Source organism: Aptenodytes patagonicus, chromosome 18, assembly GCF_965638725.1.
Source record: "Aptenodytes patagonicus chromosome 18, bAptPat1.pri.cur, whole genome shotgun sequence".
Classification (NCBI taxonomy): domain Eukaryota; kingdom Metazoa; phylum Chordata; class Aves; order Sphenisciformes; family Spheniscidae; genus Aptenodytes; species Aptenodytes patagonicus.
The window spans coordinates 13422173-13440510 of record NC_134966.1 but is presented as its reverse complement, the minus strand read 5'-3'; the positions used below and the strand labels follow the sequence as shown (position 1 = coordinate 13440510).

The following is an 18338-nucleotide window of genomic DNA, read 5'->3' as shown; positions in this document are numbered from 1 at the left end:
ATTTTCCCCAGTGCGGCCTGAACACAGCTTGTCCCTCTTCTATATGCTCATTCCATTCTCTCACTCTCCTTTCTGGTTTCTTGGTTTGGATTTGACTGGTCTTTGCTGTTCATAAGAATATCTGGATTAACAAAGTATATACAAAAGCAGAGGGGAAAAAAAAGACAAAAAAAAAAGACTTCATCTGTTTAGAAGACAATTTCCTACAGGTTTGTCAAGATCAGCAACACCTGCTCTTCCTTTGTCCTTTCACACTCTTGTGAAAGTTATCAGTACACATACTAGTTTATTACATCTCACAGTAGATTTCACATCTCCCAGATCTCGCATCTCATAGTAGATTTCACGCATTATACTAGAGAAACATAAACTAGATAAACACATAAGCAGGACCAAGGTGCTATTTATCTGCTTTGTTTCCATATCCCAGTCTTACTTACATTTTAGGGGGGAAAAAACAACAACCCAAACCCCAATTCCTACTTTCAGCTCTTCTGAACTTACCTATTACAAGGGGTCCAACCATACTGGGAGCTGCTTCAGCCATCATCCAACACACTAGAGTTATTAACATTTACACACTGCCAACATGGACCAGGCACCTTACACATCAGAATGAAGGAAAGAACCCCGATTTCATAGAATCATAGAGTAGTTTGGGTTGGAAGGGACCTCTAAGGGTCATCTAGTCCAACCCCCCTGCCGTGGGCAGGGACATCTTCAACTAGATCAGGTTGCTCAGAGCCTCGTCCAAACTGACCTCGAATGTTTCCAGGGATGGGGCATCCACCACCTCTCTGGGCAACCTGTGCCAGCGCTTCACTACCCTCAGCATAAAACATTTCTTCCTTATATCTAGTCTAAATCTACCCCCCTTTAGTTTAAAGCCATCCCCCCTTGTCCTGTTGCTACAGGCCCTGCTAAAAAGTCTGCCACCATCTTATTTATAAGCCCCCTTTAAGTACTGACAGGCTGCAATAAGGTCTCCCTGGAGCCTTCTCTTCTCTAGGCTGGACAACCCCAACTCTCTCAGCCTTTCTTCGTAGGAGAGGCGTTCCATCCCCCTGATCATTTTTGTGGCCCTCTTCTGGACCCGCTCCAACAGGTCCGTGTCTTTCTTGTGCTGAAGGTTCCAGAGCTGGACACAGTACTCCAGGTGGGGTCTCACCAGAGCAGAGTAGAGGGGCAGAATCACCTCCCTCAACCCCCTGGCCACACTTCTTTTGATGCAGCCCAGGATACGATTGGCCTTCTGGGCTGCGAGTGCACATTGCTGGCTCATGTCCAGCTTTTCATCCACCAGTACCCCCAAGTCCTCCTCGGCAGGGCTGCTCTCAATCCCTTCATCCCCCAGCCTGTATTGATACCAGGGGTTGCCCCGACCCAGGTGCAGGACCTTGCACTTGGCCTTGTTGAATCTCATGAGGTTCACATGGGCCCACTTCTCAAGCTTTTCCAGGTCCCTCTGAATGGCATCCCATCCCCTCAGGTGTGTCAACTGTACCACTCAGCTTGGTGTCATCTGCAAACTTGCTGAGGGTGCACTTGATCCCACTATGTCATTAATGAAGATATTAAACAGTACTGGTCCCAGTACAGACCCCTGCGGGACGCCACTCGTTACCAAACTCCATCTGGACATTGAGCCGTTGACCACTACTCTCTGGATGCGACCATCTAACCAATTCCTCGCCCACCAGACAGTCCACCCATCAAATCTGTATCTCTCCAGTTTAGAGAGAAGGATGTTGTGAGGGACTGTGTCAAAGGCCTTACAGAGGTCCAGACAGACGACAGATGTAGCCCTTCCTGCGTCCACTGATGCAGTCACTCCATCATAGAAGGCCACTAGGTTAGTCAGGCAGGACTTGCCCTCGGTGAAGCCATGCTGGCTGTCTCAAATCACCTCCCTGTCCTCCATGTGCCTTAGCATAGCTTCCAGGAGGATCTGTTCCATGGTCTTCCCAGGCACAGAGGTGAGACTGACTGGCCTGTAGTTCCCTGGGTCTTCCTTTTTTCCCTTTTTAAAAATGGGGGTTATCTTTCCCCTTTTCCAGTCAGTGGGAACTTCTCCAGACTGCCACGACTTCTCAAATATGATGGATAGTGGCTTAGCAACTTCATCCGCCGGTTCCTTCAGGACCCGCAGATGGATCTCATTGGGTCCCATGGACTTGTGCACCTTCAGGTGCCTTAGATGGTCTCGAACCTGATGTTCTCCCACGGTGGGTGGCTCTTCATTCTCCCAGTCCCCGCCTTTGCCTTCTGTGGCTTGGGCAGTGAGGCTCGAGCGCTTGCCGTTGAAGACCGAGGCAAAAAAGTCATTGAGTACCTCTGCCTTCTCCATGTCCCGGGTAACCAGGTCTCCCGTTTCCTTCTGGAGAGGGCCCACATTTTCCCTCATCTTCCTTTTATCCCCAACATACCTATAGAATCTTTTCTTGTTGTCCTTGACGTCCCTGGCCAGATTTAATTTTATCATGGCTTTAGCTTTCCTAACCTGATCCCTGGCTGCTTGGACAATTTCTCTGTATTCCTCCCAGGCTACCTGTCCTTCCTTCCACCCTCTGTAGGCTTCCTTTTTGTGTTTGAGTTTGTCCAGGAGCTCCTTGTTCATCCATGCAGGCCTTCTGGCATTTTTGCCTGACTTCCTCTTTGTTGGGATGCATCGCTCCTGAGCTTGAAGGAGGTGATCCTTGAATATTACCCAGCTTTCTTGGGCCCCTCTTCCCTCCAGGGCTTTATCCCATGGTACTCGACCAAGCAGATCCCTGAAGAGGCCAAAGTCTGCTCTCCTGAAGTCCAGGGTAGCGAGCTTGCTGTGTGCCCTCCTTGGTGCCCTAAGGATCTTGAACTCCACCATTTCATGGTCACTGCAGCCCAGGCTGCCCTTGAGCTTCACATTCCCCACCAGCCCCTCCTTGTTGACGAGAACAAGGTCCAGCATAGCACCTCTCCTTGTTAGCTCCTCTACCACTTGGAATGGCTCTGTGGCAGTCCGATGCTGAGTAAAACCAGATTGAATCACCAAGATTTCTCCATGACCTGGAGAGCCTACCTAGATTTAGATTCCATATAGCAGCTCTTCACTGTCCCCTCTTGTCAAGTGGCACATCAAAATGTAGTTGAGTAAAGGCTGTAAAAATTCTGTTTGCTCAGAGCCTCTATGCTACAACATGCCTTATGGCAGCCTGGTTCCAGGCTACTTTCTAGCTATTTTGAACAAGTTTGCAGCTATTCTCATTGATACAAGGGTATAAACACACTCTTGATCTGTATCGGTAGTTGTAAGCATTTCTTCAGGACAAACAGTAAATTTTCCAGGACAATATACAGATGAGGACCAACAAGATACACGAGCAACAAAAAGGATGAGGGGTAGTTAGCATAGGTCCTGTAAATTCCAAATAAAAGTGTAAGGAAATGGGCTTTTTGTGGGTAGTGGGGTGCAGGAAGAAAGAAACCAAACTGATAGATGCCAATAAAAAATTAAACTGAATGTAACATGCTGGAATGTAACAGAATGTATTCTTTGTAAATACACACCAAGCTACACCTTTTCAATGGTGTTCCTCTCCCTCCCTCCTTTTAAAGCAAGAAGGATAATTAGGTTTTTTATATGTTGTTTTTTTTTTTAGTTGTTACCAGCCTTCATCTAGGCAGTGGCATTTTGAACTCTTCTATATATATGATGTGATAATAGGAATAGATGAGAATCAGTTTATTTTGCTCATAGGAATCACAAAATTATTCCCTTCAGCAAAAGACTTTAAGACCTGCTTCTCAAAGGAAAGGCTCAGGGTTGCCATATGCCAAAGAAAACACACAGCACTAGCTTTTCAAACCTTGGCTTACATTTGTGCTACCGTGCACTGAAAAAAGTTCTCTAAGATGTGAAGCCATCAGGATATTTTCCAGAGGGTGAGCTCATGGGCAGCTGCTTCCACAGGCAAAACATTTTCCAGGGATACTGACTTTTCTCCATTGTTACTAGAACTAATTTTGCAGCTGGATATTGTATGCGGACAACACAGTATTCATTAGTTTATGGTATCATGGAAATAACAACACAGACTAAGGAAAAGCATGGCCAAATAATCCAGAACTGAATTTATCAATGGAAATCACACTGTGTAAAGGGGACCGATTCTTTTTAAATGGGCAAAAAGAACTATAACACCTAGCTCTTAAATTTTTATTGCAGAGCTCAAACAAAGCAGTAATATCATTGACAGTTTAAAGACAGGGAAACTGAAGTACAACAAAAAAGTGACCTTGAAATGTTGTAGTCAATGCCACCCAGATCATGCATTTTGAGTGCACCATCCACCAGACAACTTCCAAGGCTAAATTTTATTGAAAAAGTATCTATGGAGAACTGCAGTGTTCAGCAGGATGCAAACCTAAGTCTGTATATTTGTGTCTTGATTCACAGTTAAGCTTCTATTATTTCTTTAGTCAATACTCAAGGCTTCTGAGAAAGAGAAAGTAACACTGAGGCGGGTAATAAATAAGCATACTTTGGAGTTGATGGGTACTAACAACATGCTCTTAAGAAAAATAATCCCAACCCTTCTGAAATCAGTGGTTATTCAGCTTCACTAATTCTGATGAACCTCAGCTCAGGCATATAAGCTTTAAAATTTTCATGAACAACTATGGTGTGTAATTTGTTCCTCATTAAGAAGGACTGACATAATATGCTATGAAAGACAAAATACTCTCAGTCCAGTAAATCACATGTACAAAGTTATACTAATGAGAAAAGCTGGGATGGTATTACTTTAAACTGTGGTAGCGGAAACAAATGGAAACGTGTTTTTTAAGGCATTTGCCTGGAAGTCAGAAAATCTGGGTTCACATTTTCTGTTCTGTCACAGATTTCTTTGACCTGGGCAAGTTATTGTTATCCTCTATTTTCCACGAGTTCAGTGTGAGAGAGAGCATTTCCCTGCCAGAAAGGCTTCATGAAAATAAATATTATTACCGGGAAGACATAACAAAAGTGGGATTTAAATTCCGTATAGAAAATATGTAACGATGTGCAGCCTGTAGAAGTAGCAGCACCATTTATTCTTAACAATTTGGAATTTCAAATCCCTCTGGGGGGTTTACAACAATTAGCAGGCACAAGGTGTAATCCAAAACTTACAGTACCTAAAATTGTCTCACAAATACACACTGCTGCAAAACTGATCGTAAAAAACCAGTGCAGATAAAGATTGAAAACTTGCATCATTCTCAATTGTGTCTTTTTTTTTTTTTTTTTTTTTACTCTATTTTATAATGGATATAAAACTATCCTGTGAAATATAGGGCTAACAAACCCAAAATTAAGTGGTTAAAGCACACCACTACTGTATACTTGACATATATGTATACTTTAGTGCACAGTACTCTGCTAAGGGTCTGTGCAACTCTGCAAATGCAAGTAAGCTAGGAAACAGCTACTATATGGTATTTTTGTTAGTCAGACATCTACTACTTTGCAACAAAGAATAATTAGCTGATAGGGAAGTATTTCAGATTAGCCTGGGGACTTCAATTTGTTATTCTTACTTAACATTTTGATCAAGTACTATAATAATCTTCCACATTTGTTTGGTAAATTGTACTGTTATTGTGACAACCACAAACACATGCTATAAGAGGAGAAGAAAAAAAAAAGTTAAATGTTTTAACGAACAAATTTAGTTCCCTACTTATCATCACATACACTTTCTAAAGATATTGACAACCCAGATGCCCCTGAATGCACATATGCTGCTGTGTAACATGGATGTCTGGGTACAGAGCATTCTTTTAGTACAGGAAGCAGTATCTACAAGACACACAGTAACTGGCATGCATAACAGAAGTGAACCTATGGAAAGTAACTATTTTCCCTTTTCTTCTCCCCAAAAGTTGAATAATGACATTAGTTTGATAGGAAAACCAGGAGAGACAAAAATATGTTTCCAATTTGTAGTCAACTATATTTATGAAAGCCTTTTCCCACGTACAGTAGTGCTGTTGTATCATACTAAATAAAGCAGAAGACAGAGAGAAAGCAACTTATCAATTAACTAAGTGCTAAAAATTCCAAATCACTACAGTCAGCAGTCTGTAAAACCAAAGACACCATTCTTAGGAGATTAGCTCATAGTCAGGAAAGCCAACAGTTTTGTGGTATCATTGGTTTCAAGAAGACTGGATATTTTCCATGGACTAAGGGCTGGAAAATTTTTCTACAAAACCAAATATATATACTGGTTAACCTTGGTAGGACTTGGAGTACACTAAAAACGACTGAAGACAAATCTTTGCCAAGGCAACAACATGTGATTTGTAATACATATTGCTGGCACAGTGGCCAAGTGAATGGGATCACTCACAGGGAAGTAAAGGTGGGATTACGACCAGGTTTATCACTTCTATCTGATACCAGCTAGCCAGAACATAGCATCAGTATCACACACACGCACAAATGCAGAACTATAATGAGGCTGAGTCAAAAAGACAAAAAACTTTCTCAATTAAAAAGATCTGTATAAGTAAAACTTACACAGTTCCAAATTCCAAAACAGCCATTCTTGCCATTCTCTGGCATCTTCCCTTGCATATCATCAGTCTAATGAGAGTGTGATACACACAATACCACAAAAGCTTTTTTCCAAAAACACAGGTAAAAGCAATGCCTGTAATGATGTTGCTAGTAAGTTACTAAGAGGGGAAGTAGCTAATATGATTGCTTTCTGGAACATTATTTCTTCAACACAAGGATGAATTGAAGGATACATTTCTGTATTTGCCAGTCTTTTTGTTGTTGTTTTGTGAACATTCATCTACATGAAAGGGAAAACAATTACAGCTTCAAACCACGACTTATGTCTTTCAAAGAGAGTAATGAGAAGCATCTTAAAAACATATCAAGAAGAGAATTCTCCTTATACAAATCCTCATAAAACTAAAGGAAAAAGGGAAACTTTAAAAATAGATGCCTTTCTTAAATAAGTTACAAATATTTTAATTAGAGCTTTAAATAATTATTTAAATTGCTTTAATGCATTTTAATGATGGTTGCTACAATGAGAGTTGCCAGAAATAGCTTGACATGAAAATATGGACCACAACTGTTTTCATGTTGAAACTGTAAACTACACAATTAACTAACTTTTCGGCTCTTGATAGACTTGAGAACCTCTGCTTATTATTTACACTTTCAATAGGGAGGCAGATGCAGATTTGCACATGTATATTTAAATCAGAATCTCAAAACTGTTCCCCAGTGCGGCTTCATTGGAAAGGATTTAGAGTATAGCCTCTGTCTACATTTTCTTGTTAAAACAGCAAAGCTGCTTGGCAAAATCCACACCAATACTACAAACACTAAAACATGGATTGAACTAAATCCAAATAGCTACTGAAGTGAGTATCTTATTGTTTCTGTTACCACACAGAAATGTATTCATGATAAAATGTCTCAAGAAAGACAGTAAAGAATTACAAGATGGTCCCATGGATGGCCATCAAGATGACTACAGGTTTGGAAAACTTGTCATAGGAAGAAAGGTTAAAGGAATTGGGTTTGCTCAGCCTAGAGAGGTGAAGGTGCAGTGAGCTGGTTTTGGCTGGGATAGATTTAATTTTCTTCACAGTAGTTAGTATGGGGCTATGTTTTGGATTTGTGCTGGAAACAGTGTGGATAACACAGGGATGTTTTCGTTACTGCTGAGCAGTGCTGACACAGTCAAGGCCTTTTCTGCTGCTCACCCCACCCCACCAGTGAGTAGGCTGGGGGTGCACAAGGAGCTGGGAGGGGACACAGCCGGGACAGCTGACCCCAACTGATCAAAGGGAGATTCCACACCATATGACATCATGCTCAGCATATAAAGCTGGGGGGAGAAGGAGGAAGGGGGGGACGTTCGGAGTGATGGCGTTCACCGTTACGTGTGACTGAGCCCTGCTTTCCTGGAGATGGCTGAACACCTGCCTGCCGAGGGGACAGAGTGAATGAATTCCTTGTTTTGCTTTGCTTGCATGCGCGGCTTTTGCTTTCTCTATTAAACTGTCTTTATCTCAAGATAAAGTTTTCTCACTTTTGTTTTCTCATGAGTTTTCTCACTTTTACTCTTCCAATTCTCTCCCCCATTCCACCAGGGAGGAGTGAGCGAGTGGTTGTGTGGGGCTTAGTTGCCAGCTGGGGTTAAACCACGACATGCAGGAAGGGGATCTAACCAGCCTTCCAGTACCGAAAAGGCAGTTATAGAGAAGATGGAAATACTCTCTTCAGAGTGATACACAGCAATAGGACAAGAGGCAACGGGGGAAATTCTATCTGCATATAAGCAAAAATTCTTCACTGTGAGAAAAATTTAATATTGGAATAGGTTCCCCAGAGGAGTGCAACTTGCCTTACTGGAAGTATTCAAAGATTTGGCTTGATAGGACCCTGGATAAACTAACCTATGACCCTGCTTTCAACAGAAGGTTGGACCAGATGATCTCCAGGGGTCCCTTTCAGCCATGACTCTATTATCCTATGATAAATGTGCTAGTCTATGCCTACACATCTATTATTGTAGGACAGTTTGGAGTCCTACAATATAACTCCCAGCAGTTACATGGACTAATTTGTTGTAACAAGGCTATGCATGTACAAGCAGACAACTGACACTGATTTTAACTGCAAATAAAGCAAGTACTTCAAGCAATCTCTTTATCATGAGATATAAGCAAAATAGACCTTATAAAAATGTACAGCTAGAGAGGGCACCTTATTTTGGCTCAATCAACCTCAGCAACATGAACTAACAAAATTAAAATTTGATGGTGGTAGGATACATATTTAAATATGTAAAGCTAGTCTGGTGAATAAGCAAGAATGCGTTAATAACTATTTTAATTAGAGATAATCAACAGCAACATTGTACCTGAAACAGTGTTACATCTTATACTGAGCAAAAAAGCGCAGTATGCATAGCATGCAAGCCTGCAGTATTGTTTTTACTTGAAATAGCAATGTATCAACCAAAACCCCAAAGATGTTCTGTACCGGGCTGTTTTCTAGATTACATGTAATTTCTTAATTGAATCAAATGAACTTCTTCTCATACATATCATGCATATGCATATGCTTACTATACAAACATCAATTTCTCTCTTTTCTGGTTTCAGAACCAGGAAACAGTACTGGAGGGCAACATTACCACTCTGGGCTTGTCCATACCTGAAAAGCATAGACAAACTATTTTGGAATATTTACTCTGGAACAGAGAGTCTATTACAGACCCAGCATTCCTCAAGAATGATCACATCCAAATTGAGACATTCACTGGAATAACTACGTCAGTAAGTTTTCAGTGTAGCAGCATTCACCTGAATAAAACTTAGGGATCATTGAGACAAATGTACTTCATGGTTTCAAAAACTGTGTCAATGTAACACCTATGCATAGCATAACTCTAATATACAACTCTACCCCCATTAATCAAACACAAAACCCCAAATAGTTCAGTAATTGGAGTGAACGTTCTGAAAATTATTTTACTTCATAGCAGACAAGAAGATGTAATTGCAAACAACAAATGGTATTATGTACAATTAGTTTTAAAAAAGTAAAAATAGATGTAGTCTGTTACCTCTGTCAGAACACAATCTAAAATCAATTTATATTTTAAAAAAGACAGTATTTCCATAAAGTATTAAAAGATTTGTTCCAACTTACAGTAATGGCAAATACATTTTTTGAAAATGGATAACAATAGTAATGGAAACTACACTATCATTATTATAGTATGTACATGAGTACAAAAGCAGTTCCACTCACAAGCAATAGCTCCAACAATGGGATATAATGAGCAACTACATTATTCCTAAACAAGTCCTTTGAAAGGCATGAGCATCTTTAAAATCAAAACAAAATTCCAGCACTGGTACAACTTTTAATTCCACCCTTTGCCAAGAGCATCTCCTATATTGCCCTGTTTCTTTTGGCTCCTTCTATACCTAAAAAAAGAAATAATGATCACCAGCTCCAGAAAAAGAGAAAGGGTTCAGATCACACTGCCTTCTCAGAAGCTGCAACACCTATTTAAGCCTCAGCTGCTAGCTTGAATACATTAACTGTTTAGCTATCCCTGATCTGACCTACAAGGAGAAAAGTAACTCTCTAGCCATCTATGACTTTTAAGAAAGCAACATTACAAATTTAACTTTATTTTTAAGGTAGATTATAACATGCAGTTTGCAGAAAATGTTGCTTAGCAGCGTGCTTTCTTATAAAATGCAATATTACTAGGTGGCAACCAAACAGAATACAGTTCATTTTCAAAAAGGTTTTAAAGATAAGTATCTTCTATCTACTTGGCAGCGTTGAGGCCACATCTGGAATACTGCAGTACAGTCCTGCTGCACCTCTGTACAGGACAGACGTTAAACTGGAGAGAGGCCAGCACAGGGCCACTAAAATGGCCTGGGAGCAGGAGCACTTGACAGATGAGGACAGGCCTAAAGAACTGGACTTGCATAGCCTGGAGAAGAGACGGGGCCAGAGGTGCAGAACGTAACTGTGGTTATTTCCCTAACAAAAAGGAGTGTGTGTGGGAGTTACAGAGAACAGAGACAGATTTTTCTCAGAGATGCACTGTGACAAGTCAAGAAGCAACTGACACAAGCTGCAGCAATGGAAATTCCAATTAGAATAGGAAAAAGAAAAAAAAAAACCCAACAAAAACCAACAACCCCCCCCAAAATCACTTCAAGAGGGGTCAAGCACTACACCATTGCCCAGAAAGGCTGTGAATCCTCATCTCCGGAGGTTTACAAAACTCAGCTGGACAAGGTCTTGAAAAACCTAATCCAGTTCTTAAGTTAGCCCCGCACTGAATAGGAGGTTGAACCAGATGACCTCCAGAGGCCCCATTTTCTGTGTGTTTTTTTCCTATCCCCTGTAACTTGCTGATGTGGCTATGGAACTGGCCTGCGTACTGTTCTACATGCATGCTGACAGAAACCTAGATAGTGAATACCAATTGTGACAGGTATTTTGGCAGATTATGCCCTTACTAAATACTATACTTTTTACAGTAATATGAAGGTGAAAAATGCTATTTGTAAAGTGTGTATTTAGGTAAAACATAAGTCTGCTGTGGGGAATCATTTCAGCATATGCAAACAAAATAGCTGCACAGTACAAGGATATATTCTTTCTTAACATAGTGAAATTAACTTTACTTTTGATGTGTGCATCAAAAAGGAATCAAAATTATTTTCACAAAATTTACAGGAACAACACTAAAGAATTTAAGTAGGAAACTAAATACTAGTCTACCCCTTTCGCTCTAGAGGTCTAGGTTAGTCAAAATCCAATCCCATACTAAACTTCCCTCTCAGTTTTCGGAGTCAAAGAATAAGAAATGTGTATCTTGTAATAAAGTGCATGTGTTTTGTGACAGAAAAGCTGTAATCAGTATCAATGAAAACCAACATTTAACAGAGACTTACATAAACAAAAAAGATGCATCAAATCAATAATAATTCATTTTACCAAGACAGCTTCCTCGAGCCACTCACTTGGGTGGTTCATCAAATTGTTTCTGCTCTTACTATGGCCACACAAAGTGTATCATGAATCTAGACCTGACTTAGCTCCTGAGTTAGAACTGTCCCATTAATAAGAGCTATAAGAAATGAGGAAATATTCATACAGCCACCTGATATTTAAGCCTGAAGCCCACATCTCTTTCATACAGTCATTAGTACAAGAGCAGCTGTTTTCTTGTCTCTTATTACCTCTGTAATTAAGTATTTTTAATAAGGAAATCAGTCTTTAGAAAACTCTATTAACAAAAAGATTCACAGTCAAAACACAAAAATCCTTTCCAGGTCGTATAATAGCTTGCTTCCTTTCTACTAAGCATTTTTGCTCGTTCACTTTACCCTAACAACCTGCATACATTTGTACATTCTGAAAGGCAGAGCTTTAATTATTTTGAGACATTCAAAAGTATCTTATACTAGACACTATACTGCAGTGTTACGATATGTTAAAAGTGAAAAATTATGATAAATAAACAGAAGAAGGGAAAATAACTATAAGGCAGGTTACTGAAGATTCACTGGATGTATAAAACAGAAAAAAAATTACTTTTTTTCACTGAAGTTTTCTCTGAGAAAGCTGGTAAACTGGAATCTGTGAGCATTCTAGTTCCTGGATGAGTTTAGAAAGAATCAGTCTTTTCCCTGGTCCAAGTGTGTGGCAATGGCCTGTTCCTTATTATAGCTCTATCCACAAATGTGATTGTATAACGCTTACGTTTTTCTTTCTCAGTCATATCTATTTTGTGTCCTGAGTCATAAGAACAAAGGTTAAAAACAAAGCCAAAGCACAACATAAGTACACGTGTCTCAAACTGTTCAATCCAACTCTTCAATACTTTTAAATATTAACAACCATTAAATAAGAAAGAGTAAGCTTGGAGTTAATTAATTATTTTTCACCAAATAATAAATTAGTGAAAATGTGGTTTTAGTCTTCCCCAGACTATTTGTGAATTGAGTGTAATTCACTGAATAGTTTTGGATGGAAGTTTTTCTTTTCCTGAGCTTCATTTGGCTAATCAGAAGAATAATTGTAATTTGCTTCTTTAATCAAAGCTCAACACTGAAACATTTACCTCAGGCAGAGCACTCTGCTAAACCATTAAACTGCACTTCATTTTTCATATTTAACATTGTTCTATAGTTTTAATTTTTTTTCTAGAAATAAAGCAAAAGAAATAGTCTTTCTATGAAAGAAGATAGATCACTAACAAAAGTACCAATGCTTTTAATTGCAGTGGTATTACTTCTATGAGTGTTACAGATACAGGCTAGCCTTTTCAAACTTCATTAACCTTCCCATGGTTTCTCAGGTCTACCATGGCAGCATTTATTTCTAGAGAGTCCTGTTCTCCAAAGAGACTTTAAACTAAGCTAATGGGTAACACCAGTCCCGTTAGGAATACAAAGAATATAATAGTGACTCAATATGACAAGCATTTTCTACTAATGCTTTGCACAGACAGCTGGAAATACTAGTGCTTCTACAGTGACATTTCAGCATGGTTAAAAATTCTCAAGTTTTAAAGGAAATGAAAGTAATACAATTTCAGTGAACTGACTTTTCAGTTTGATAGCTGATTTAAAGCACTTCAGAGGAAAAAAAAAAAAGAATTCCTAAAAGACATTCATTCCTACCTTTTGATATATCAAATCCTCAACTGAGCAGCCTACCATCATGTTGCATCTCATGCAAACAAAGACTGTTGCTGATCTATATAAAGTTTAGCTCTTCTTCACTCAAGCACACTGGTGACCCCAAAAGAAAATCCTTTAGAAGCAGGGCTGCTAATCCAAAAGGCCACTCGAGCGTCTGTAAACATTTGCGACTTCTCAGAAAGTCACTATCACCTGGAACACCAAAGAAACCTGTTTAACTCAACTAACTCACTTTCAGCCATTCCTCTCTTCTATGTTTAATGAAAGAAATAAAATATTATCATTGCTTTGTACTTAGCCATCCCAAAACCAAAAGAAGGAAACAATCCCATGGTGTTTCCCGAATAACCTCACCCTAATGGATCACTGGAATTAATCATTCCACCTTTGTCACTGTAGCAATGAAGCCTAATATAGAAAAAACAGATAAATGTGCAGCATAAACCAAGCAACTTTCAAAATAAGATACCTGTGTGTGAAAGAAAGAGTTACCAGTAATTCAGCTGGAATTATGTTCAGGAATTTATGCCCAAAATCAACTCTGACTGGTGCAAATCATTCTCTTATCCACTGAAACAGTCTAAAAAATTCTGAAGCTGTCTGGAGCTTCGTAGCAAAGCTTTCCCTTGGAACAAATCAGATTTTCTCAAGAGTACTGCCAATTTTTTTTTTCATTTTTCCCCAAACCCCAACTATTTCCTAATGCTTTTCCCATGAACCAGGAAAAGTATATTATAGAAGATTAAATATTGTAATAGTAATTCATTTCAACATTTTTAAACATACGTTACCCAGTGTCAGAAAACAGAGAATGCTTCAAAAAAGAATACAGGAAAAAGGCAAAGGTACAATAGTTGTTTTCCAGATGTAGCTTCCTGTCAGCAGCGAGCTATGGTTAGGGACTTCCTGAGATAGATCTTATATAAACACTGGGTTTATATAAGTCTGGGTGGTATTTTTTCTTTACAACGCTTCTTCTCTGAATCTGTCCACTTTTTTCTTTTTCCTGCTATTCCTCCACACACAGGTTTTTTTTTAAATTTTTGATTTCAAAAGATCTTGTGGCAAATTAATTCAGCAATTGAACTGCACACTGTCTGAAAAACTAATCAGTTTGATTCCTCAAAGTTTGCCTCTTTAAGATCAGCACATTCTTACCTATTTTGTTTACCTTGAGCTTCTGATCACTGACTCAAAGTTAACTTCTATGACCAGCTATTTTACAGTATTTTCACTAGTTCTCAAAGTCAAGTCTAACATTAGACCACTCCTTGCTAACTGAATTACTCTGGTGAAGACAACTGTCAGCTTTCACAAATAACTGGCTATTAGACTCACAGAATCATAGAATCATTAAGATTGGAAAAGACCTCTAAGATCACTGAGTCCAACCGTCAACCCAACACCCCCATGCCCACTAAACCATGTCCCTAAGTGCCACATCTACACGTCTTTTAAATACCTCCAGGGATGGTGACTCAACCACTTCTCTGGGCAGCCTCTTCCAATGTTTAACCACTCTTTCAGTAAAGAAAATTTTCCTCATGTCCAATCTAAACCTCCCCTGGTGCAACTTGAGGCCATTTCCTCTCATCCTATCGCTAGTTACTTGGGAGAAGAGACCGACACCCACCTCGTTACAACCTCCTTTCAGGTGGTTGTAGAGAGCAATGAGGTCTCCCCTCAGCCTCCTTTTCTCCAGGCTAAACAACCCCAGTTCCCTCAGCCGCTCCTCAGAAGACTTGTTCTCCAGACCCCTCACCAGCCTCGTTGCCCTTCTCTGGACACGCTCCAGCACCTCAACGTCCTTCTTGTACTGAACACAGTATTCGAGGTGCGGCCTCACCAGGGCCGAGTACAGGGGCACGATCACTTCCCTACTCCTGCTGGCCACACTATTTCTGATACAGGCCAGGATGCCATTGGCCTTCTTGGCTGCCTGGGCACACTGCCGGCTCATGTTCGGCCAGCTGTCAACCAACACCCCCAGGTCCTTTTCTGACAGGCAGCTTTCCAGCCACTCTTCCCTGAGCCTGTAGCGTTGCATGGGGTTGTTGTGACCCAAGTGCAGGACCCGGCACTTGGCCTTGTTGAATCTCATACAGTTGGCCTGGGCCCATCGATCCAGCCTGTCCAGGTCCCTCTGCAGAGCCTTCCTACCCTCGAGCAGATCAACAATCCCGCCCAACTTGATGTTGTCTGCAAACTTACTGAGGGTGCACTCGATCCCCTCATCCAGTTCATTGATAAAGATATTAAACAGAACTGGCCCCAAAACTGAGCCCTGAGGAACACCACTTGTGACCGGCCACCAACTGGATTTAACTCCATTTACCAATGGATTTAGTACCCTACTATTAATAGGATCTGTTATTCTCCAACCATGGATTTAAACATAGGCTGATCTCTCAGATTCTCAGCATGAAAAGCAAATAGAACAACTATGAAACGTTTCGAAAAATCACGTCATTCAGCCTAAAGCCTTTAACAAATGCAACGAACTCCACTTCACAGTATTACAAATCCAAGGAAAAGGCATTCCCATTTGGTCCAAGCAGAATGCCCACACGAAGACTAAACCCATTTTTCTCTTCGATCCTTCCCAAAGGGCAAACACCTAGTGTTATCCAAACAATTCAGATATCCTACAAACACCTAGCACATCCAAATAAAAGCTCCCTGTCACCTATCAAGTTGGCACTTTATTTTTCCCAATAGACAAAACTGCAACAGACTGAAGAAATAAGGCGGCTTTGTCATACACAATTTGGAATGATCCATATACAAAAGTTTCCAGGAACAGGATATTTAGACAGCTTTAAAAAGACAAAAAAGCACTCAGCACTTAATCAGGAGGTTGATCTGTATAATAGTATGTCGTTTCTTATTCAGAAAAGAGGACAATCAAAGAAATAGGGTTTGGCTGGTTTTGATCTTTCGAATATTTTTATTTATAACACGATTGTCTGTAAGAGAACATTAATGACTAAAAAACACACCACAAGAGAAGTCTCTATTTAGTCTCATTCATTGGATATAATTTTTAGGCATTTAACTGCACTTATTTAAGTGCCCTAAAATCAATGGAGCTTAAGTACATGTTAAAGAGCTTAAAAGTGGGAAATCTTGTATTTCCAAGAACCTTGGTGTTCCGGGACATAACAGCAAATTAGAAACCTGTATTTTTCTACAAAAGCAAACAATCTGAAAATGTTCATTTTTAAATGAAAATGAAATACTCAAGTAGTAATCTAGATAGGGAATCACCTTCCTAGCTCTGTAAATAGTCAGGAATTTGAGAAATTGATCCGCACAGGAAATAGCCACCTCAGTATCTTGGCAAAGACTCATGGCAACCCGCTCCCTTCACTCTTCCTGGCTCCCTGCTTCCCTCCCTTGAGCAGCTCTGTGTATCTATAGGCTGAAAGGCACCTTGGAAATGAAGGAGTGTGAATCATATGCAAGTTGGAAGAAAAATTAGCAGGCCTATTGCTGAATCTGTCAAAAATGAATAGAATTACCACATTCTGGTTCAATTAAGCCAGCTTTTTCAGTATAAAACTAGTGCATTGGAAAAGCTTTGGGCTGCTTTAATCCCAAGCATCCAGACTACGCTACTTAATAGCACTGAAATGACCACTTCAGTCCCTGGTTTTGTGTCCTCTCTCTTTAGATATAGAAAGGAGCACGCTTTTAATTAGAAAATAATGATAACATAAGAACAGCAACTAATAAGAGGCGCTAATATTCCCCGCAGGAATCACAGGCCATCCAGTAAAGGTACAAGAAGTTTAAAAAGCCTAAGGCATACTGGATTATTAGTGTAATATATTTAGACATGTTTCTTTCTGACATAGTAGACATTCACTTTTATGACGGAAATAATTTTTTATTAGAATAGCCACTATTTGTCCACATTTTAACTTGAACAGAAATAGAGCTTGTTTTGATCCAGTATCTTTAAACCTCTTTATTTCTCCTTTGATTAATCTAAGTGTTCTCATATTGGTTTCCTCCATTTCTTCAAAACCTGAAGATCTTTAAAACTGCTTGAAAAACGATGAACAAATACGTTATTTCAGTATGGTATAGCTTTCTAAAGATGGCTATGATATACCGTGACAGTGAAATAACAGTTTGGCTTGCTAAACTATTGATAAAAAGTAGCTAAAAAATGAACATTTTTACATTGTGAAGTTTCACTTTTGATAATTTCTTTGCAAGATTCCTGGAAAGTTATAAATACATCTTAAAGACAAATTTTACATTAATTAAAAAAATCTTTTTTAAAACCAGAGGTGATAGCTAATAAACAAAAGTATCCTACACACAGAAAGTTCTGTAATAGCAAATGCTTAGAAAGGTTCTAGGGAAATAGTAAGAATTCACAATAATCAAATGAGAAACATGCTTTACATTACTAACACAAGTAGCAAGCAAATATTAAAAAAAATGCACTGGCGTTCAACCAAATTATGGATTCTCAATCTGCATTAGATTATTTTAAGAGCTTGCTTGAATTTGGACAATTTTATTTTGACAATGTTTTTCCCCTTTATTTCTGGGAACATGCTGTTTCCTGATAGAAATGACCTAGGAAGTGGTAAAAATGGAGAATATCAGCGCTACTCTGAGTAAAGAAGCCTTGCTTCATTTCTCTTTTAACATTAAAGAGGACCAGTCAGTAAAACCTAGTAGAGACTACTTTAGTGTCTATGATGAAAAATACTCCATCTCTCTACATCAGTACGCACACTGTGAAAAGATTAAGCAGGAAGTAGCCCTCCCCCCCCCCCCCCCGACATTTTGGGGACGGATCCTATGCAGTTACACATTCTAACGTCTCATTTGACCTGAAAGAACCCGTGTTCCTCAAACACAGTCTCCAGAATTTCTTCCTAACCCTAAAGATCAGCTTTTTTACACATAACAGGTAAATAGCTCTCATTTTGGATTATCACCAATTGCTGAATCGATAGCAGCGCAACTGTTTAGCTGGGTCTGCTTTTTACACGGTTGCAGCACCGCGAACCAGAGCCCACGGCTCTCGAGAAGGACGTTTCGGGTAGCGAAACCGCCGTACCGGACTGCACCTC

At 39.7% G+C, this 18338-nt stretch overlaps 1 protein-coding gene across 6 annotated transcripts in view; it reads right to left on the bottom strand.

Annotated features, from left to right (window-relative positions):
• The window catches only part of RALGPS1 (Ral GEF with PH domain and SH3 binding motif 1), a 135312-nt gene that overhangs the window by 44296 nt on the left and 72678 nt on the right, over positions 1 to 18338 (bottom strand). The gene's annotated exons all lie outside the window — the stretch shown is intronic.